Raw genomic sequence first — 23,569 nt, 5'->3', positions numbered from 1 at the left:
TATTCACATGTTCTGATGCGAAGGAGTTAGGCGTTCTACTCCCACTCCCCACCTGAAAAGAACTCTGTCCCAACTGCCAGTTGCCTTATATTAACACGCTCTGATGCTACCCTTCACTAAACCGGGTGTGGGCACAGCCAGCACATGACTCATCCGGCCTGCAGGCTGGGGCATTCTATTCCCCCTCGCTCTCTGTTCCAACTGCCAGTTGCCTTATATTAACACTCTGATACTACAGAGTTACATATTCTACATTAAGTTTCAGGCTTTAAGTGTCAATTTATCAAGCTACGAAATAATAGTTTCGTACCGAAGCACGGGCATTCAGCTAGTATGTTATATATTCCAGAGCCTCCTCACTACAGAGGTCTAAATATTTTTTTATATATAGATCCTCTCTCTATCTCCCCCCACCACACCACCCTTTTTCTTCATGAAACACTTTCCCCAGCCCCTTTTCTCGATGTCTTAATATCTGTTTCAAAGTTTCCACTGGGAGGCATTGGAATTTTTTAAAAAGAGTCCTGCAAGGACATTTTAACAGCTGCAATTCATCCTAAAATATTGATGTGTCTTTTTAGGCCAGCTTTTCATTTTCTTGTTTGAGTTTTCCCCCCCTCCATGTTGCAGTATGGTTATAAATGTATTTCTTAATATTTTGGTAATATTGACCCCTAAATATTTTAAAGGTTTATATGCTATTAGAATTCTTAAATCTCCAGATGCGTCCTTTGAATTTTAGGAGGGGTTTGAAGAAATAACTTCAAATGAGATTTGATAATCCTGACACCTTTGCAAATTCTGCCAGTACCTTCTTAACATACTTTAATGTATAGAACGCATTCAAGAGAGGTTCCATGCCACCTATGAATAAACTTTAAAGACAGATCTTATCGCCTAATTGTGTCACATGGATCTGATTATTACTAAAAAACATGCTATAGCCAGATTATAATAAAATTTATAAAGTGTAGTCCTGTTCAGTGCCTAATGCTTTTGAATTTGTTAGTATCACTTTATAATGCATTGGTAAGACCACACTTAGAATATTGCATCCAGTTACTTATAGATAGAATAACAGTGTTGGAAGGGACCTTGGAGGTCTTCTAGTCCAACCCCCTGCTTAGGCAGGAAACCCTACACCACTTCAGACAAATGGTTATCCAACATCTTCTTAAAAACTTCCAGTGTTGGAGCATTCACAATTTCTGGAGGCAAATTGTTCCACTGATTAATTGTTCTAACTGTCAGGAAATTTCTCCTTAGTTCTAAGTTGTTTCTGTCCTTGACTAGTTTCCACCCATTGCTTCTTGTCCCACCCTCAGGTGCTTTGGAGAATAGCTTGACTCCCTCTTCTTTGTGGCAGCCCCGGAGATAATGGAACACTGCTATCATGTCTCAGCACCCAATATAAAAAAAGATGTTGAGACTCTAGAAAGAGTGCAGAGAATAGCAAGAAATATTAGGGGACTGGACGCTAAAACATTTGAAGACCGATTACAGGAATTGAGTATGTCTAGAACAAGAAGCAATGGATCGAAACTACTCAAGGAGAAATAACCTAGAAGTAAGGAGAAATGTCTTGATAGAACAATTAATTAGTGGAAGGGCTAGCCTCCAGAAATTGTGAGGGCTTCGTCACTGGAGGTTTTTAAGAAGAGATTGGACAACCATTTGTCTGAAAAGGTATAGGGTTTCCTACTTAAGAGGGGGTTGGACTATCCTAAAACTTAGCACTGATGAAGTATTCCAGTATTCCACATGAAGTAAAGTTTTCCACCCGATTTTTTTAATCTTCAACTGAATTGTTTTGTTATGTATTGTTGTGGCTCCGTTACCTGAGCCTGTGTCATCAGCAGGAGAGGACTCCGAGAGTGAAGGAGAGGAGTTGGCAAGGCCTCCCTCTCCAGGACCCTCCTCTCTGGCAATGCCTTCGGTGTCCGCCAAAGGGCAAGAGATAGGGCCGGAGCCAAGCATGTCCATGCAGCCACAGGTGAACAGTGATGAGGGAAATGAGTCTTGGCTGGATCCCCGGCAGCATCGCAGAGATAAGCGCGCGCAACAGAAGAAAAGGCGTGCCAGAGATTAAGCTGAGTCACTGGACCACACCCCACAGGGTATAAAAGGGGTGAGGTGGCCATTCAGACTCTGTGACGGACAAAACTAACTACTATCGAGTCACATTGCATCTTGGGAAACAACATTATCAGCCTTGGATTTATTTTACGAACTGGACAATTCTTGACTGTGTGTATTTTGTTTATGAGTAAAGTTCTTGGCAAGCAGCTACTGGGTTGCTGCCAAGCTTCTTATCGGAAGAATTGGTTGTCTCCCAGTTTATTTAACCCCCGGCTGTCTGTTTGTGTGCATGTGTGAGACGGGGACAGAACATGTATTTCCAAATCAGTAATGTTATTAGCTCCCCTTTGAAAAGGAATATTTGAAAAAGTGCCTCTAAAATTTGAGTGTACCTTTTTAGATATAATACCTACATACTGAAAGGTAAAGGTAAAGATTCCCCTCACACATATGTGCTAGTCGTTCCTGACTCTAGGGGGCGGTGCTCATCTCTGTTTCAAAGCCAAAGAGCCAGCGCTGCCCAAAGACGTCTCTGTGGTCATGTGGCCGGCATGATTAAATGCCAAAGGCGCACAGAACGCTGTAACCTTCCCACCAAAGGTGGTCCCTATTTTTCTACTTGCATTTTTTAAGTTCCAAGAAGCCTCTACAGACAAATAGAATCAGGGTTTGGTGTTGTCCTAACTATGGTCTTTCCAGGAACGGTAAGCATGATCAGTTTATCATACAGTAGATCAGGCAGTTCTGCAACTGAGATCTCAAATGAAAATTAACTCAAGTTACCCTCCCATTCAATTCAGGAATATAGAAAGAGGCAATTTAACTCTGATTATACAAGATGATTATACAAGATTTCTGGTTTCAGAAAACAAGATCCAATTTTCAATCAAATAGCATTGTTTCCCAAGAATGCATCTGAAATATGCACTCAAAAGTCTCCATGGAATGAAATTGGGAGATAACTATCAGCTTTATTGTACAGAGAATTTCTTCTTTTTTTTTTTAGTTTTGGACATTGCGCTGTCAATTTTTTTTAAAAAAAATATATGGCACACAATTTGGTTTACAATTTGCATTGATCTTTCCTCCAAGAGGTATTTGGGAGTCTCTGCAGGTATTTCAGTTTTTCACAGATTTTATTTTTTCTTCCTTCACGAAATGCAAGGGAATGTAAATTCTGCATCCAGTTTTGGTTGCCATGATGTAAATATATATATATATATATATATATATATATATATATATATATATATATATATATATATATATATATGTGTGTGTGTGTGTGTGTGTGTATGTGTGTGTGTGTGTGTGTGTGTGTGTGTTGAAACTCTGGAAAGCACACATAGAAGAGCAACAAAGATGATTAGCGGACTGGAGGCTAAAACATATGAAGAATGGTTGCAGTAACTGGGTAGGTCCAGTTTAATGAAAGAAGGAAGGACTAGGGGTGACATGATAGCAGTGTTCCAATATCTAAGGGGTTGAAGACAGAGGTGGTATTCAGCTGGTTCGTACCGGTTCGAGGTGAACCAGGGGTGAAATGCTACCAGTTTGGGCCAGTTCGCCTGAACCAGTAGTAAAAAATGCTATTGGTTTGCCGAACCGGAAGTAAAAAATGCTATTGGTGTGCCTGAATCAGTAGTAAAAAATGTAAAAAAAAAAAAAAAAGTCCTGTTGATTAGCTGAGTGACGCACGATCATCGGAACTTTTCTTTTTTTTTTTTACTTTTTTAGCATTATTTTACTACCGGTTGTTTGGAATTGGTAGTTAAAAATGTTTTTTTTTTTAAAAAAAAAAAAAATATCCGATGATCATGCGTAGCTCAGCTGATCGTCGGAACTTTTATTTTTTACTTTTTAGGCATTTTTGTACTACTGGTTCGGGCGAATAGGTTTACTTTACTTTAAAAAAGTAAAAAAAAAGGGCTCCAACAATCACAGCTGTGCTGCACAATTGCCAAAGCCTTTTTTTAAAAAAACTTTTTTAAAGCATTTTTTTTACTACCTATTCACCCGAGCCGGTAGTAAAAAATGCTTTTAAAAAGTTTTTTAAAAGGTTCCCACGCGTACCACAGCTGATCACACCCCCACCATGCTTTCTATTTACCTCCCCAAGCCTCCTTTTGGTGCATACTGCGCTTGCGTGCACAGCTCATGTTTGGGGTGCACTGCACATGCGCATACACAGCATGTGTTTGGCACATGGCATGCATGCGCGGCCAGCGAACCGGTAGTAAACCAGTTCAGATTTCACCACTGGGGTGAACTGGTAGCGCTGACTTTGGGTGAGCCTGCCACCAACCCATCCTATTTAACCATGTTTTCGAGGTCGAGTGCATGCACAGAAGGATGGGCGCATGTGCGTAAGATGCATACATGGCAAACCAGTGGTAAGAATATGTGGAACTCACCGCAGGTTAAAGAAGAAAAGAAGAGGGAGTCAACCTATTCTCTAAAGCACCTTCAGGCAGAAGAAGAAGCAATGGGTGGCACCTAATCGGCGCACCCACGTAACACCCCTCCTGCGTGAGCTGCACTGGCTCCCGGTGGTCTTCCGGGTGCGATTCAAAGTGTCGGTTACCACCTTTAAAGCGCTCCATGGCTTAGGACTGGGGTATATACGAGACTGCCTTCTGCCATCAACAACCTCCCACCGGCCAATACGCTCCCACAGAGAGGGGCTCCTCAGGGTGCCGTTGGCCAAACAATGCTGACTGGTGACACCCAGTCCCTTCTGTTCCACCAAGCCGGACTGGCCTAGTACGAATTTTAAAAAGGGTGTATGTGTGTTTTAATTTGCGGGCCAAATTTTTATATTTGATTTTAATTGGTTTTAAATTTTATAAATATATGTGTTTTAATATGGCTGTACACCGCCCTGAGTCCTTCAGGAGAAGGGCGGTATAGAAATCTAATAAACTTGAAACTAATCAAGGAGAGAAGCAACCTAGAACTAAGGAGAAATTTCCTGACAGTTAGAACAATTAATCAGTGGAACAACTTGCCTCCAGAAGTTGTGGATGCTCCAACACTGGAAGTTTTTAAGAAGAGATTGGACAGACATTTGTCTGAAATGGTATGTTTTTTTTTTTTCCTGCCTGGGCAGGTTGGACTAGAAGACCTCCAAGGTGCCTTCCAACTCTATTATTCTGTTCTGTTAAATCTAGACATATCAGGGACACTTTCTCGCATGTACCTCTGTTCATAATGGCTTTTACAGACTCTTTTTTAAAAAGCATTGGATTATGTAGTCTTATTTTCCCAATACACACAGTTTGCATGAAATTTTGTAGACACCACTGTCAGACAATTAAGCCTTTTGCCTTAGCTTTTCTCACTATATACATTATTTACATGCAATTAGCTCTACCTTCCTTTTTAAGGCAAGTTGGATATGCAGGGATTTCCTACGAAGCATGAATATAAAAATTAAATACGTTAGTTGAACCATGTAAACAAAAACAAGGAGGCAGCAGAAATGCTCCGAAGATGAAGCAAAAATATCGAGGACAGAAAATGAGAAGAGCAGCAAGAAAAATAAAACAATTAAGGTATTTCTAACAAATAAATTATTCACAAAACTCCAAGATGGCTGGCAATGAGGAAGTGAGACAGGCATCCTTTGGAAGAAAATTCCAAATCTGAACTATTCGTGGAAGGTCTACTTTAGAAATTGGCTAATGGATTACAAAAGGCCTCTAAAGATTTTCTGAATTGATGGACTTATATGAGAGAAAGCAGTCTCTTAACCCATAACCACAGATCTGCTGTCATTGTGACCGCAACAATTTTCCAAAATTTTCAACCCCCCCCTTTTTTTTTTTTAGAAATTCCGGTTGTGAACAGCTTTTGTCTCACCACTCCTAGCACTAATTTTTAAGGTGCTATTTTAACATCCCTCAATGTGTGAGATGGGTCAAAAAGATGGGATTTTGGTCAATAGTAATCATAAACTGAAAGGGATGCGGTGGCTCAGTGTCTAAGATGCTGAGCTTGTCGATCAAAAAGGTTGGCAGTTCAGCGGTTCGAATCCCTAGTGCCGCGTAACGGGGTGAGCTCCCGTTACTTGTCCCAGCTTCTGCCAACCTAGCAGTTCGAAAGCAGGTAAAAAAATGCAAGTAGAAAAATAGGGACCACCTTTGGTGGGAAGGTAACAGCGTTCCGTGCGTCTTTGGTGTTGAGTCATGCCGGCCACATGACCACAGAGACGTCTTCGGACAGCGCTGGCTCTTCGGCTTTGAAACAGAGATGAGCACCACCCCCTAGAGTCAGGAATGACTAGCACATATGTGCGAGGGGAACCTTTACCTTTAAGTATGTAGGTATTATATGTAAAAAGGTACACTCAAATTTTAGAGGCAACTTTTTCAAATATTCCTTTTCAAAGTGGAGCTAATAACATTTCCTGATTTAGAAATACAGAACAAAACAATTAAGTTGAAGAATAAACTATCCGGTGGAGAATTTTACTTCATATGGAATATTGGAATACTTTATCAGTGCTAAGTTTTAGGATGCGTGCTTAACATTAATTTTCCCCTAGTGCGTAATATCAAACTTCAGAGTGTGACAACTATCTCGGATACCTAATTTATTTCTCTTCTTCCAGATCTGGAACATATGTCAAAGCCAGGTGGGCACCATCAATTAATCATCTGAACTAAGATAACACACAATTATATTGTGGTATGTTTTCACAAGGTTTTGAGTGTGCTGCTGATGCTAACCTTCCTGGAATTACATCCCGAGCACCGCTTCTAGTGCACCACTTTAAATCCATTTCTGGTAGCACGTTCCTCTTCCAGTATGTCTCCATTTAAACAGCACGGCTTTTAGAGAGATGAAACAAACTCCAGTTCATTTATGAGCAATTTGAAGGTCAAATTGGAGTGCCCCAATGACAGCTCATTTTGTTCAATCTAGTGCTCTGCTGGCTGCAGCCCAACATGCTGGAAATGAAAACAGAGATGTGTTCGCATCATTTCTTCCTCCTCCTATCCCCTAACCCCCCCCCCACCCCATCAAAAAAAAAAGTAGATTGGAATATATCTAGGACAGCTGCCCTAAATAATGTTGCAAGCTTTGGTGAAAAAGAGACTTAGAGACGGGGGTTCGGGAGAACCTCTAGCTAAGATTCTGTGCAGTTTGGAGAATCCCCAAATCCCACTCCTGGCTGGCCCCTCCCACTCCAACCCACCCAGGAGTCCCCACACAGCCCGTTTTGGATGCAGGTAAATGCAGTACACACACAGAGGGTCAGGGAGGATGAAAAATGGGCCTACCGGAAGTTCAGGAAGGCCAGAAACGGGCCTGTTTGTGGCCTCCAGAGGGCCTTTGGAGCCTGGGGAGGCCATTTTCGCCCTCCTGGAGGCTCGATGAAAGCCTCCTGAGACCAGGGAAGGCAAAAATGCTCCTCCACCATGGTGCAGGAGGCTGATTAGGCCACGCCCACCATGGCCACACCCACCCAGCCACCGGACAGAGAACCCCTTGCTAAAATTTTTGAAGCCCGCCCTGGATTTAAATGTTCTTCTGATCATTTAGATCCTTACTTCGTAGAGCTCTTCTCTATCATGTCTTCTCTGGCAGCTTTCCGGAAACCAAAATTTTCCACCGATGGAAGCAAGAAGTTGAAGCGAGTTGAGAAAGAAAGGGACCATGAGAGAGGGGTCAAATACTCCAGGTACAATTTAATAGAATTTCAACTCATGAAATGTAAAAAAATAAATAAAAATCAAATGAATTAAAAAAAAAAGAGTCATAGAATAGGAATCAACAAAGGTCATTTGTGGGATTAGTTTTAAAGATGACTATTGAAAATGAATTTTGAAAAAAAGCATGGAAATGTCTGAGAGATGGTTCCTGCCAGTGGTGGGTTTCAAAATTTTTTATTACTGGTTCTGTGGGTGTGGCTTGGTGGGCGTGGCATGGCTTGGTGGGTGTGGCTTGGTGAGTGTGGCAGGGGAAGGATACTGTAAGATCTCCATTCCCACCCTACTCCAGGGGAAGGAGCCTGGTGGTGCAGTGGACTAAACTACTGTTAAAGTAGTATTTAGCTGCCAGCTGCCTGCAATTACTGCGAGTTCAATTCTCACCAGGCTCAAGGTTGACTCAGCCTTCCATCCTTCCGAGGTAGGTAAAATGAGGACCCGGTTTGTGGGGGCAATAAGCTGACTTTGTATAAAATAGAACACCGCTTAGGGGGGGCCAAAAGCCCTACTAAGCAGGTATATACAAAAGTATGAAGGCTATTGCTTAAAAGCATTGTAAGCCGCCCTGAGTTTCCGGAGAAGGGCGGCATATAAATCAAACTAATAAATAAATAAATAAATAAATAAATAAATAAATAAATAAATAAATAAATAAATAAATAAATAAATATTACTGCAAAATCCCCATTTCCTCTCGATCAGCTGGGACTCGGGAGGCAGAGAATAGATGGGGGCGGGGCCAGCTAGAGGTGGTATTTACCAGTTCTCCAAACTACTCAAAATTTCTACTACCGGTTCTCCAGAACTGACCAGAACCTGCTGAAACCCACCTCTGGTTCCTGCTTTAGCAAAATTGGGAAGAAGGGAGATTGTTCAAGATCCATTGCGCCACAATAACGGAATAACAGAGTTGGAAGAGATTTTGGAGGTCTTCTAGTCCAACCATCTCTCAAGCAGAAGACCTTGTACCATTGCGGACAAATGGCTGCCCAATCCTTCTTAAAAACCTTCAGTGATGGAGCACCCATAACTTCTGAAGGCAGGACGCCCCACTGATTAATTGTTCTATCTATTAGAAAATTTCTCCTTAGTTCTTGGCTGCTTCTCTCCTTGATTAGGTGCCATCCATTGCTTCTTGTCTTGCCTTCAGGTGCTTTGGGGATTAGGTTGATTCCCTCTTTTTTGTGGCAACCCCTGAGATATTGGAACAACTGCTAACAAGGAGTTAGACTGGTGAAATGGATTAAGCCCATAGACCAGACGTTCTTCTCCCTTGGTATATATACTGTAGTTAGGAAAGGTTAATTTGATGAAACCCATACCTCTAAATAGATGTGTACCTGTTTACCTATAGAGTACTATTAACCGTCAAAATATTATCAGAGCTTGCAGAAGATTTACAACTAAAAACCTAGACCTCAGTCCAGAATAAAAGAACTTGTGCTACCGCATTTGATTAATAAGGATAAGGATATTATATATTATTTCAAGGTAAAAATGTTAGGCATAAAACTTTCTGATCCACCACACATTTCCTAGAACCCAAATATATCATATTTATATTTCCGAATACTGAATTCAAAAATGATGGAAACCTATAATTAAACAATATTTCTCAGTGTGTCATGCTTCTGCATATAAATCATTTCCTGGTTAGAAAACACAGCGATCGGATTTCATAGATATATGGAGAATATATTCTGGAACCGAGGAAGTTTTTGTGTCCTCCGTGTTAATCCCTGTAGAATTTATTACAATGTTATCAAGGAAACTCTTTGGCTGCTTTTCTTATTTATTTTCACAATTTCAGGACAAATGCACAAGTTTACAACGATTGCTCTGGAAAAAAAAGAAATATAGCCATTTAATCTGCTTAAAATATTAGATCTATTTCAAGGCTACAATGACAGTATGATTTCTTTACACTACTGAATGAAAACATTATATATTGTGTAGTGTAGGTGAAGAAAGTGTCAGAGAGAAGTGGTTAATATAGAAAAGGAAGGAAGGAAGGAAGGAAGGAGAGAGAGAGAAAAGGAAGGAGGGAAGGAAGGAATAAGAAAAAAGGAAGGAAGGAGAGAGGCAGGGGAGGAGGCAAGGGAGGAAGCAAGCAAGGAAGGGATAAGAGAAAAGGAAGGAGGGAAAAAAGGAAGGAGGGAAAGAAGGAAATAGGGAAAGAAGTAGGGAAGGAAGGAAGGAAGGAAAGAGAAAACAGGAAGCAGGGAAGGAAGGAAAGAGAGATGAAAGGAAGGAGGGAAGGAAGAAAACAGAGAGGAAAGGAAGGAGGAAAGGAAGGGAGGAAGCAAGGAAGGAATAAGAGAAAAGGAAGTAGGAAAAGAAGGAAGAAGGGAAAGAAGGAAGGAAGGAAGGAAGGAGAGAGGAAAGGAAGGAGGAAAGGACGGAAGTAAAGAGAGAACAAGAAGGAGGGATGGAGGGAAGGAAGGAAGGAAGGAAGGAAGGAAGGAAGGAAGGAAGGAAGGAAGGAAGGAAGGAAGGAAGGAAAATACATATGAACATAGATAAAGCCAACTGAACAAAAAGTTAAAAAAAAAAAAAACCTTAGCAGATGAAGAAACAATGTGAAAATTCACTGCTTACTCTTTTGAACTGGGAAATATGTTCACTAACACAGTTGTTTTATTCTCCTGCTCTGGCATGAGTGGCTCATGGAAAAATGGAATGCAACGGTAAATTTACTTGCTTATTTATCCCCAAGACTGTGCTGTTGTCAGGATGGCCTGTCTCCAGCTGGGTCAGCCATCCCACACCCTCCCGGCCCCTTCCCTGGTGTCAATATCCTGTGCCAATGCCCCCCCCCCCCTCGTGCCAGGAATCATGTCTTTTGATGGCAGTTCCAACCTTTTAGAATGAGCTGTCCCAGTGGTGAAATCCAATTTTTTTACTACCGGTTCTGTGGGCGTGGCTTGGTGGGCGTGGCTTGGTGGGCACGGTAGGGGAAGGATACTGCAAAATCCCCATTCTCTCCCCATTCCTGGGATCAGTCAGAGGTCGTATTTGCCGGTTCTCCGAACTGCTCAAAATTTCCACTACCAGTTCTCCGAACTGCTCAAAATTTCCGCTACCAGTTCTCCAGAACCTGTCAGAACCTGCTGGATTTCACCCCTGAGCTGTCCCCAACACACACACACACACGTGTGTGTGTGTAAGTGTGTGTCTCCATGACATTTTAATAATTACATCCTTAATTGAATTATTGAAAGAAATTAATTAATACTTCCTAAAAAAAGTTTCATAAAATTATGAGATAACAAAGATGAATTGAATGAGTAGATAAAGATTTATTTAACACACCAGTCCTTAAAAATACATGAGGTGTGTAATGATTGCTGCTTAACAATGGGAGAAATACCAGAAGAGTACCAGATTAGTAAAGTCAACTATCATTCTTCAGTTTAGACCAAGGGGAAACTTTATTCTTACTGGCCACCGAAAACAGAGCTAGTTAAATATTGATTGCATGTTGTTAGGTATTCTGTTTTATGGTATAAATTATGAACAAACTTTAATTTAAAAAAAAAAATCAAACTAGCGAGGCAGTCATAAAATATTTTGCACAGAAGTATTTTCTCGCTAGGTTTAATGGAGAAAATTCTGGAGTAAATGAGAGGGAGTGTGAATTATTTAAGCTGCATCTTGCCACGTAGGCAATCTTACAGTGACAGTATATAATCTGTATTTGGTAAATCTAATAGTGCCCATCAGTTTTGAAATGGATCATTTATGGTTAATAGTAATGGAATTATTTGACCAAATTATAGAGAGAATTATTTCAGGGAGAGGAAATATATGCATATTATTTATTTGTGAATGCAATCTGCCAATTAACTAGAAGCATAAGCTGTTTATATATGAAAGTATTTTGGCAAATACATAAAAAAAATATAATTACTTTCTTTTTGGAGTAAACGTTAATTAATATGTTAATGCTCTGTAATGCAGAACCAATATCATTTTCACTTGCAATCTCTTTCTTAAGGAGTCTAGATTTTACAATAATTATTATTTATAAGCTTTATAGCTATATATTTTAATCTGATACACTGTTTTAAGATAATGTGTCCAAGCATTCATATTTGGCTTGTACTGAAAGAAGAGACTGGTAATTTACTTGTTCGTAAATGTTTTATGTTATACATAAAACATTACAGCTTTTAGCACTTAGTAGCAATGTGAATTGCAGCCTAGACCAGTAACTTATGCTATGATGTTGCAGTAATAAAACTGTGATTACTGAAATTCACCGAGAGAACACGGATTATGTTTTAAGACAGACAACATCTCTGCTTCTGAATTGCAGTAAAGAAGTAACCAAAATAAAGATTTATTTAAAATATCTGGATGCTTGATCTGAAGTCTAAAATTGAATTAAACAATATTTATTTTATTTATTTATTTAATTTGTATACCGCCCTTCTCCCAGAAGGGACTCAGGGCGGTGAACAGCCAAAATTAAAAATACATACAATACAAAAGTTAAGATAATTTAAAAAAAATTAAGTCATTGGCTTCCCAATTTAAAACCCCCAAATCTATAAAATTTAAAATCCCAATTAAGAACCATTTAGGCTAGGCCGGTGTAATATCATTACACTTGTCATTTATCCTGATTATCACTTCCTTTTCCTTGAATTCAAAATAGCTAGTTTTGGAACAAGTCCAAATTAGGTGACAATCATTGGGGAAGGACCATAAGGAAGGCTGAGCGCCAAAGAATTGAGGCCTTTGAACTCTGGTGCTGGAGAAGACTCCTGTGAGTCCCTTGGACTGTAAGGTGATCAGTCAGTCCTAGAGGAGATCAACCCTGACTGCTCTTTAGAAGGCCAGATCCTGAAGATGAAACTCAAATCCTTTGGCCACCTAATGAGAAGGAAGGACTCACTGGAGAAGAGCCCAATGCTGGGAACGATTGAGGGTAAAAGAAGAAGGGGACAGCAGAGAACAAGGTGGCTGGATGGAGTCACTGAAGCAGTCGGCGTGAGCTTAAATGGACTCCGGGGGATGGTAGAGGACAGGAAGGCCTGGAGGAACGTTGCCCATGGGGTTGCGATGAGTCGGACATGACTTCTCAACTAACAACAACAACAACATTGGGGGAGAAAAGCCTGCACTAAATTTCATGCCTTTGCATGATCTTTGCATGCATCTTGGGAATCTTAAAAAAAAAAAATGAGAAAGACTTCCCATTCCTTTCCTTCTCAAAAATCCCAGCCTTCTGCTATCATTTCCAAACAGGAAACCAAATTATAGTAACAAAATTTTGAAAGTCTTAGAACATTTCTCCTCCTCATTGCCTTTACTTTCCAGAGAACTGAGGAGGGTCCCTTCTGAGATGTTTTCTCCATTCTCACATCCTGGCCAATTTATGCCCAGGATGTGAGGGGGGTCTGTAGATATTTTCCCAGCCCTCTTTTTGAATCGTGCAGTATACAGGTCCTCAATGGAAGGCAGGTTGGTAGCCATAGTTTTTTCTGCAATTCTAATTATCCTCTGAAGTCTGTATCTGTCTTGTTGGGTTGCAGAACCAAACCAGACAGTTATAGAGGTGCAAATGACAGACTCAATAATTCCTTGGTATGTATGTATATAAAATGAAGCATCCTATGATATCTAGCAGCAGGCTGATTTTGGTGAAATTTGCATTGAATTCATCAGGAAAATGCTCACTTTTTTTCCTGTCATTTCTACTCCCCAGCGCCAACTCAAGTCTTTGTAACTGATACTGAGGCTTTTTACTCTTTAAGGTCCTGGAAGCCCACCAAGTTAGAGATTTGTTTTAATTTGGAATGCCAACGGGTTTTTCTTTTTTCATCAGCTAATTCTGCAAGAGCAAATTAACAAAGGTTACTTGACTGTTTGGAATAAGAATGCCGAATATGTGCTTGATCAAGAACAATATATAAATTCTGCTCGTGTTCACCTTTATCTTGGCAACATTTCTTACTTAAGACTTCTCAATTACGCCAGCTGATGAAATTTCTGCTGATAAAGTCCATAACAGTGTGGAGCTAACCACTTGGAACTGCCGTTGTCTTCTCTGAGAATGATTAATCCCTTGCTGAGGTCTGATAAAACTTGATAAGAGTTTACTGGGATTTTGTTACTGGATCAGAAGTCCCGACAACATCAATTCCTGATCAGGAAAAGATGGGACTCTGGAAAAAAATATATATAAAACCACTTAAAATGTTTGCTTGCCTAAAACAATTACCGTATTTTTCAGACTATAAGACGCACTGGAGTATAAGACACACACACCAAGATTTCGTAGTGGAAAACAAGAAAAAATAGCTTTTGCCCTCCCCAGCCCCCAGGAGCACTCTGCAGGCCTCCCTGTTGTGGCCTCGCCCTCTGAGCCTATCTCATCGGAGGAAGAAAGCTCCGAACATGAGGGAGAGGAGTCAGCCAGGCCTCCCTCTCCAGGCCCCTCCCCTCTGGCACTGTCTCAGGTGCCGGCCGAGGGAGAGGAGATTAGCCAGGAGCCAGGTGTCTCTGATGAGAGCGAAGAAGGAGAGCCATCGTTCCTGGATGCACGCCAACGAAGGCATGATAAACAGTTGCAGCAGTTAAGGAGGCGTGCTAGGGATTAGAACTGAGTCACTGGACCACACCCCAGAGACTATATAAGAGAGGGTGGTGGCTGGTAAAACTCCGTGATGAACAAAAAACTAATTCTGGCTAGTCACTTGAACCAGCCCTCTCTAAGCAGTTTAACAGAGTCAGCCTATTGCCCCCAACAATCTGGGTCCTCATTTTACCCACCTCAGAAGGATGGAAAGCTGAGTCAACCTTGAGCTGGTCAGGATCAAACTCCAGTCTGTGGGCAGAGTTAGCCTGCAATGCTGCATTCTAAACACTGTGGCACCATGGAAGGAAGGAAGGAAGGGAGGGAGGGAGGGAGGGAGGGAGGGAGGGAGGGAGGAAGGAAGGAAGGAAGGAAGGAAGGAAGGAAGGAAGGAAGGAAGGAAGGACTAGCAATAGACTTACATACCACTTCACAGTGCTTCACAGCCTTCTCTAAGCAGTTTACAGAGTCAGCCTGTTGCCGCCAACAATCTGGGTCCTCATTTTACCCACCTCAGAAGGATGGAAAGCTGAGTCAACCTTGAGCTGGTCAGGATCAAACTCCAGTCTGTGGGCAGAGTTAGTCTGCAATGCTGCATTCTAACCACTGTGGCACCATGGAAGGAAGGGAGGGAGGGAGGGAGGGAGGGAGGGAGGGAGGGAGGAAGAAGGAAGGAAGGAAGGAAGGAAGGAAGGAAGGAAGGAAGGAAGGAAGGAAGGAAGGAAGGACTAGCAATAGACTTATATACCACTTCACAGTGCTTCACAGCCCTCTCTAAGGGGTTTACAGAGTCAGCCTGTTGCCGCCAACAATCTGGGTCCTCATTTTACCCACCTCAGAAGGATGGAAAGCTGACTCAACTTTGAGCCTGGTGAGATTCGAACTGCCAAATTGCAGGCAGGCAGCCGGCAGCCAGCAGAAGTAGCCTGCAGTACTGCACTTTAACCACTGCGCCACTGTGGCTCATTGTTGTCCCAAAAGTGTTCAGAAGGCAACTGGACATTCTTTGTTTCTTTGTTTTTTTTTTCTCACACAAGTGAACCACAAATTCACTTTTAATACAAAGTGGACAAGGATTCCATTCATGGTGTATTTGCACAAAATTGGAAAGGCGAAGAGATTCCTACAGATGCAAATGTGATTAAGAAAATATTAGAATGTGCCGAAATGAATAGATTAACACTTGCAATTAAAGGAAAAGGAGAATCTGATTACTATAATATATGGGAGTTATTTTATCAATGGTTAGAGAATAAATATGAAAGCAATGAATAATAAAGTTAAATAAGTTAAGAAGAGAAGATGAGAAGCGAAAAGTTTTCAAGTGGAAAAAAAAAAAAAAGACAGCCATAACCTGGATGACTGAGAATCTCCATAAACAAACTGGAATTATTTTTCAGTCCCAATGAGTAATACAGTACATTATTGTGTGTTTGTTTTTTTTTAAATATTCATTTTTGTAAAATTGTATTATTTTGTGTGTGTGAGGGAGTGCTGTTTTGCTTTTAATCTTTTTTTTTTTAATGCCACCTCAAGTCATCTTGGAAAGACAGTGGCTATGTAAATGTCTAAATAAATGATGCACATTAAATAATAAATGGAAATCCATGCTAAACAATTATGAATAAAGCATATTGCTTCTTCCGATGCTTACAAAATGTCTTTTTTAAGTATCGGTCATCAGGTTATTTTTAGGAAAGATAATTTTTTGCCTTAAAAAGTAATATTATCTAAATATCGCACCAATATTAACAATTTAGTGAACACAGCTTAGTATACCAAACTTTGATTCATTTAGGCCTTTTTTGTTGAGACCACAATTATCTAATATTCTTCTTCCAATGGCTAGAAATTCTTAGGGAAATTAGCAATCAGTTAAGTAGATTAAAAAAAACCTACAATATCTTCTTTTAATATTTTTCCCCTTTTAGGAATTGACCCACAAATGGGACTCATTTTTTTAAAAAAAATATATTTTCTTTTCTTTTAATACAAACATTGCATCATTCATTAAACAGTGTGTCATTTGAGTCCAATTTTTTTGTGTCATAAGTTAAAACTTAACCATCATATTCATTATTTTTATCTACTCTTATTTTAATACTAATACTTAACATATCGATGGTTGTAACATTTCTCTTCTTAGCTTATTTAACTTCATTATTCATTGCTTTCATATATTCTCTAACCATTGATAAAATAAATCCCATATATTATAGTAATCAGATTCTTCTTTCCCTTTAATTGCAAGTGTTAATCTATTCATTTTGACACATTCTAATATTTTCTTAATCACATTTGCATCTGTAGGAATCTCTTCACCTTTCCAATTTTGTGCAAATACACCATGAATGGAATCCTTGTCCACTTTGTATTAAAAGTGAATTTGTGGGTCACTTGTGGGTAATTTCTCTTGAAGATAAACATCTACTGAAGGGGTGAAGCAGGGGTGGGTTCTACTTACCTTTACTACCGGTTTACAATGGGGCGCACAGAAGCTTCCTGATGACATCGGAGTTGGTGGGCGGAGCCTCCCACCAGTTTTACCACCGGTTCTCACGAACTGGTCCGAACCAGGAGCAACCCACCACTGGGGTGACGTTCCTTACTTTCAGAGTGCAGAGAAATGAACATTACCTCAAAGTAAGTAACAGATTTTCTTTTCTTTCTACACACTTATTATGCATAAAGTAAGATCCCATAGGTCCATTATATTTTAAAACGGAATAGCAAAAAGCAGGGAAGGGAAAGAAAGAGACGCGAGAGAAAGGGGAGAGATCATTATTCCTTTGAAAAAAATCAGTTTCTGTTAGGTATATCTGGATTTTAGTCTTAGGGGGAACAAATACTGATTGATATGAATGGGACTTAAATTCGTATTTGCCTTTCAGAACTTTTTAAAAAAATGTTAATGCCTTTAACATTCTAAAGTATTTCAAGATATTGGGGACAATTTATAGAATTTCCATCATATTACTGGAAGTGATTGCCATGCTGGTTCCTGGAGATAACTCGGGAGCATTTTTATGACTAAACAGCTACATTGTGAGTAGGCGCTGCTTACTTATGAAGTCTGTTATGTACTCTGTTTTTAAGTTCTTATCCTTCCCCATCCTGCATAAGCCAGACAGCTGCCGAACAAACAGCACCTGTCTGGGGAGAATTCGTCTTCTGCTAGGAAAGAATAAAGTTCTCTTAGCTGTTGACTTTTAATTTCTGTCTGCAGATCCCATTCCAAAGATTTATAAGGGCTATCTGGAGAGTATGTAGGATTAGAGTTAGAGAGTTGTTTGTTTCTTGTATACAGCTGCCCAGAGTTGCCTCTAGATGAGATGTAAAGGTAAAGGTTCCCCTCGCACATATGTGCTAGTCGTTCCCGACTCTAGGGGATGGTGCTCATCTACATTTCAAAGCCGAAGAGCCAGCGCTGTCCGAAGACGTCTCGGTGGTCATGTGGCCGGCATGACTCAACGCCAAAGGCGCACAGAACGCTGTTACCTTCCCACCAAAGGTGGTCCCTATTTTTCTACTTGCATTTTTTTACATGCTATCGAACTGCTAGGTTGGCAGAAGCTGGGACAAGGAACGGGAGCTCACCCCGTTATGCGGCACTAGGGATCCGAACCGCTGAACTGCCGACCTTTCGATCGACAAGCTCAGCATCTTAGCCGCTGAGCCACCATGTCCCAGATGAGATGGGAGGCACTTAAATCAATAATAATAATAATAATCATAATAATCATAATAATCATAATAATAATTTTATTTCTATACCGCCCTTCTCCCGAAGGACTCAGGGCGGTGTACAGCCAATTTAAAAACACAAGACACAACAATAATTAAAAATTAAAATAATTAAATAGATTTGGCTGATTTAAAACCCCAAAAATTAAAATTAAAAATAATAAACAAATAAGCAAACAAACAAATAAATAAAAATATTATTTCACATTCTGCTGCTTCCAAGGCTTGGGTGGAGTCCAGAGGTGGGGTTTTGTGTTGTTGTTTAAACTTCGTGAAGTTTAAATAACTGGTTTGCCTAGTGCAGAACTGAAAATGTGAGCGTGCGGCTTTAAACGTATGGCGATTTCCTACACGTGGCTTCCAGCACACCTTCTCAGGCAGTTGCGGTGAGTAGAGCAGGGAAGGGACAGAAATCAGCTGGGCTGCATGGGCAGGGCAAGCGAGCCAGAGAGTGAGATATATAGGATGGGATAGCACCGGGGTGGGTGGTCGGGCCCAGCTGGTGGTTGGAACTACCGGTTCGCTCAAAGCGGTCTGAACCGGCAGGAGCCCAACTCTGGTGTAGTCTGTTACACAGTGTACATGCTGTCCAGTGGTGATCCCAGCTGAGTTGCCTGATCGGCAGAGGCTTTTCAAAGCATTAGAAAAAATGCTTTGAAAAGTTTTTTTTTTTTTAAAGTTGGCCATGCCCACCCAGTCACATTACCCCCCCACACACCAAGCCACGCCCACAGAACCGGTAGTAACAAATTTTACATTTCAGCCCTGGGCAGGACTATTATATATTGTACCCATATCTACATTTCTTGAACAGAATTTAAAACTACAGAGCAGATCAATAACAGCAGCCATTATGAGTTGAACGCTCATCTATAATGGAAAAAGAAAGTATTGAAAAATGTCTTGGAAGTTAGAGTAAGCATTGTTTGAGAAAGTGAGGTATTGAGAGGAACAAGATTGGTCAACAAAATACACCTAAACATGTCACACGTAGTGAGAAAAAAAAAGTTCAAAACTCGATTAGCCACTTGGGGACTTTGTGTTCAAAAGAGCAATAACATGTACCCCCTAAAAGTAATATGATAGGCAATTAAATCTGAAAGTTATGTGATCCTCATAACCTGGCAGACAATTAAGCTGCTACATCTTAGTAAACTATCCTCCCTCCCTCCTGCCCTCTCTTGTTCTTCCTTCCTTCCTTCCTTCCTTCCTTCCTTCCTTCCTTCCTTCCTTCCTTTCCTTCCTTCCTCCTTACATCCCTCCTTCCTCCCTCTCCCTCCCTCCCACCCTCTCTTGTTCTTCCTTCCTTCTTCCTTCCTTTCCTTCCTTCCTTCCTTCCTTCCTTCCTTCCTTCCTTCCCTTCCTTCCTTCCATCCCTCCTTCCTCCCTCTCCCTCCCTCCCACCCTCTCTTGTCCTTCCTTCCTTCCCTTCCTTCCTTCCCTTCCTTCCTTCCTTCCTTACATCCCTCCTTCCTCCCTCTCCCTCCCTCCCATCCTACCCTCTCTTGTTCTTCCCTCCTTCCTTCCTTCCTTCCCTCCCTCCCTCCTTCCTCCCTCTCCCTCCCTCTCTCCCTCTTGTTCTTCCTTCCTCCCTTCCTCCCTTATCTTAATGGAAACAGAGGATTGGTTATCATGTATCAATTCATTATCATTATCAAGCTATCAATTAGCAAGCCTATCAATTATCAAGACCATCAATTATCAAGGCTATCCTAGCCCAAACATACAATCACTTGTCCACCATTATTCAAACATTTGTGAGCTGCTCTTTATATATATATATATATATATATATATATATATATATATATATATATATATATATATATATATATATATATATATATATATATATATATATATATATATATATATATATATATATATATATATATATATATATATATATATATATATATATATATATATATATTAATGTTACAAGAAGAGAGAAAGAAAGAACAGAGCAACCACTTTTCTAGGCATGTTCAAAACGGAGAAACTACTTTAAGCAGTCAAAGGTTCTAAGTAGTTTTCCAAATTTGACTGCCATTAGTAAAATGTTTATTCAAATGCAGAAAGAGAAATGCTTAATAAATGAAGGGATGAAGATTCTTGCAGGTGTATAGCTTGAATCTGTTTGGTGGCACGTAAGCAGCTATGGGTTTCACATTATGTTACTACCGGTTTGTGCATCCGCCTGCCTTCCACGCATGTGCCCAGCCTTCTGTGCCTGCCCTTTGCTCATGTGCACAGCTTCCACACAAAAACATGCCTAAGTAGGATGGCATAGAGCTGGGGCCTCACGATTTCTGCTATCGGTTTGGGCGAATTAGTTCGAACCGGCTGAATCCCACCTGTGCACATAAGGGCAGAATATTCATTTCCATTGTCTTCTTGTTTCCAATCTTTGGAATAAAATTCGAACATATTTAAACGTCTACAAAACCCAGTTCGCTTTTTGGTACAAAAACTAATATATAAAATAACATCTAACCCCCAAAGGAAGTCATTAGATCACTGCATCTAATATAAATTAATGATCCATTCTTAGCACATCTAATAATTAGTTTAGCCCACCCGAAACGCATAAGTTTTCACTGCCTGGAAAAGAAGTCTTTTAATTAATCTTAGCTTTAATGAAGATTTAAAAAGTGTTCTTTGTAGATACTAACACAATTTCTGTACTAAAATGTCTGCTATACGTTTCAAAGACCACGTTCCCCTATAGTTTTCAATACCTAACCCAGCAACAACAGCTATTAATATATGTGGTAGAACTTTTAGAGTTGCCAGACTCTAGCTACGTATCAGCATGTGCTTTAATTAAAGATATTGCCAACATGTGCTTCTTCACACCTCTTCAAACAACTGTAGAATAGGCTACTTATGGTCAAAGATTAATTTCTCAAGAATTATTCCTTCCCACCTGCTTCAAAATAACTTATGTCCAACTAATGAAGTTACAGTGGAAAGCCATGTTATTATCTCAGCATTTTATGCTCGTATAAATGTATACAAATTACATCAAACAAAATGGACTGACTGGTCATCATCATCATCATCATCATCATCATCATCATCATCATCTCAGAGACTCTTCCCATCCTGCTTACAATCTTTTTGGACTGTTGCCTTCTGGCAGAAGATACAGAACAATTAAAACTCGGACCGCACGTCATCTGAATAGGTTTTATCCCAGAGCTATAATTGCACTCAGCAATGAACTAAAGGGCCACCATCAGTGAGCTGTTGGACTGTCAGCACTTCAAGCTGCATTTACTCTATTGCTGACATAAGAAGGAGAAGCGGAGGCATCTGGAAAGGGACGTTTGACTTTTCACCTACTTATTTTCCCTGCAGATAATATCCCCTAGGAGATGGGATGGGAGGGGGGAAATTCCTTGAGCTGGAGCAGTAGATAAGGGGTAGAATGACTTGGAAGATGGCCAATGAGTGCAGGGGAGTGGGGAACGGAAAGGGAGGGTTTTGGGTCTGGAAGTCAGTGTTGGCTTCGATGGAGTCATATGTAGAATGTCGTGCTTAATAAATAGGAGTTTTTCTTCAAAGACTTTGTTTGAAACGCAATTTATTTGAGACGACCTCCAAACCTGACATGGACAGGATTACTTGGTCTGTTGTGTGGATGTTTGGGTGGTTTAGGGGTGGGGAATTGTGGTGGGTGGGAGTGTGTTTGGGGATTGTTATGTGTGTTGGACCTGGTCTTTGGGTGTTAAGTGAATTTCGTTGTATGGGTATACTGTGTATACATGTACAATGACTAAAGATTATTGAGTCCTTCGGGAGTAGGGCGGTATACAAATCAAATAAACCTATAAACCTATTATCATCATCATCATCATCATCATCATCATCATCATCATCATCATCATCATTTAACAACCCCATAATCCCTTGCAGGGTGGAGTCTGGGCAACTAAATAGAGCTAGCAGAGTGTTTACTGGCCGGATGCCCTTCCTGTCATCAATGCGGAGTTTTGTTCAGCAGATATATTCTCATCATGCCCAGAGAGAGAAATATCTGCCCTATTTAGGATCGAACTCTCACAGCCTCCCTGATTCTGAGGCGAGAGCTCCACCTCTAGGCTACCGCATCTCTGACTGCCTTATATATTTCAAAATCTATTGAGGAACTACTTCCACCCAGTCTCATCTACCCATCCCATCAGGCCACCAGAAAGGACATGTTGTCATGCCCAGGGGTGAAATCTAAATTTTTTTGCTACCAGTTCTATGGGCGTGGCTTAATTAGTGGGTGGGGCTTGGTCGTAAGGTGACTGGGTGGGCGTGGCTTGTTGGTCAGGTGGGCATGGCCAATGTCACTTCTTTGCCCTCTTTTAATCTACAAAACACAACACAACACAACTAGCTCACCCACAATGTAAAAGCAGCTGTGCTAGACCCAAAATGGCCCCTGCAACAAGCAGGAACCTCACACAGCCACAAAAAGCCCAAAAAACCAACTTTCACACTTTACACACACAAACTTCCACATACAGCTTTGTGAGATTTTGTGTGTTTGTGTAGTTAGAGTGAAACACTACAGAAACACACAAAATCTCAGAAAGCTGCACAAATATTATTTTATTTTAATTTATTTTTATTTTTATATAAAAGCAGCTAAATTTAAAACTTCCTAAACTTTAAATAGCTAGGTCTAAAAAAAGAAGAACTAAAAAAAAACCCCAATTAACTATTTTTTTTAAAGCTCCCAAAGGGGGGGGGGAATTTACCCAATAGAACAGGGGTCTCCAACCTTGGCAACTTTAAGACTTGTACTTCAACTCCCAGAATTCCTCAGCCAACAAAGCAGGCAGATAGAGCTGCTCACCAATGAGCTTGATTGCAGGCAGGAAGATTCAGTTGCTTGCTGATGCAATGGATTGCAGGGAGCAAGCGAAGCAAGGCAGGCGTTGCGACCAGCAGCTAAGGTAAGCAAGCTGGAGGCAGGAGGGGGAGGGATTTTTGCTACTGGTTCTCCGAACTGCCCGCCACCATTGCTACCTACTTGCCCGAGCCGGTCCGAACCGAGAGCATTTCACCCCTGGTCATGCCCCAGCATATAACTTTATATACTGTGGGTGCTCTCTAGCCTCATCTAGTGGCCAGAGAGATAAACTACCATGTATATTGTTTGAAGCTGACTCAACCCATTTTACCAATCAGTCCGCACTCTCAAACCAAGTGCATGGTGGGAAGCCAGACTCCATTTCCTTTAACATTTGGAGAAGGCAGAAGCACAAAGAAGAATCCATCTTAATCCATGGCACATGGTCATCCAAGGACAAACGCACATCCCAAACACTGAGCATCGCTGGTGAGATTTAAATTACTTGTATTTACTAATTGTTATGTTCGGCAGTAACTCAATATTGTCTATCTTGTATTTGGTTCTCATTGTATGTATCCCTATTTCCTTCATGCGCAA

This window comes from Pantherophis guttatus, chromosome 8, assembly GCF_059756535.1.
Source record: "Pantherophis guttatus breed Tessera chromosome 8, ASM5975653v1, whole genome shotgun sequence".
NCBI lineage: Eukaryota > Metazoa > Chordata > Lepidosauria > Squamata > Colubridae > Pantherophis > Pantherophis guttatus.
Note: the sequence above shows the minus strand (reverse complement) of the source record.